The sequence below is a fragment of the Otolemur garnettii genome, unplaced genomic scaffold (genome assembly GCF_000181295.1).
Source record: "Otolemur garnettii isolate 467f Iridium unplaced genomic scaffold, OtoGar3 scaffold00142, whole genome shotgun sequence".
Lineage (NCBI taxonomy): Eukaryota > Metazoa > Chordata > Mammalia > Primates > Galagidae > Otolemur > Otolemur garnettii.
Genome location: NW_003852537.1, coordinates 887,268 through 888,282, shown reverse-complemented (window position 1 = coordinate 888,282; position 1,015 = coordinate 887,268).

The following is a 1,015-nucleotide window of genomic DNA, read 5'->3' as shown; positions in this document are numbered from 1 at the left end:
AAGCTGTCACCCTGGATAGAGTGCCATAGCATCACAGCTCACAGCAACCTCCAGCTCCTGGGCTTAAGCAATTCTCTTGGCCTCCCAAGTAACTGGGACTACTGGCACCCACCACAACACCTGGCTATTTTTTGCTTGTAGTTGTCATTGTTATTTGGCAGGCCTGGGCTGGATTCAAACCTGCCAGCTCTGGTCTATGTGGCTGGCACCTTAGCTGCTTGAGCTACAGGCACCAAGCTTATTTTTTTGTTGCAGTTGTCATTGTTGTTTAGCAGGCCCGGGCTGGGCTCAAACCCACCAGCCACAGTGTATGTGGCTGGCGCCCTACTCACTGACGTACAGGCACCAAGCCTATACATCATTTTAATATGCATTTCTTCTTTTTTTTTTTTTTGCTAATGACTTATTACTTGCTGTTTATTTTATATTTGTTTTGGACTAGGGAAATGTTAGACAAAAGCAAGTATTCAAAGAAGCTGTGTGACGAATGGTAATGGTAAATCAAAGTTGTAAAAATGTTGGAAAGCAAGGGAAAAAGTAACAGGAGCAAGGAGACATTGAAGGTTGCCCAGCTCATCAATTCATTGTGCAGAAATCCCAACTTCACTGTCCTCTGTGCTCTCTCATTTTTCTTTTTTCTTTCTTTCTTTCTTTCTTTTTTTTTTTTTTTTGTGATAGAGTCTCAAGCTATTGCCCTGGATAGAGTGCTGTGGCATCATAGCTCACAGCAACTTCCAACTTGGGTTCAAACATCCTCTTGCCTCAGTTTTTCTATTTTTAATAGAGATAGGAATCTCACTTTTTCTTAGGCTGGTCTCTAACTCGTGAGCTCAAGCAATCCCCTGCCTCAGCCTCCCAGATTGCTAGGATTACAGGCATGAGCCACTGTGCCCAGCCTGCTCTCCCATTTTTCAAAACAGCATGAATTGATCCAGAGAACATCCCTTTTGAGAAAGTCTAATAGAAAATTTTTCCCTTCTATTGAACGTTTCCATCATTTCTATTCATTGGTCTC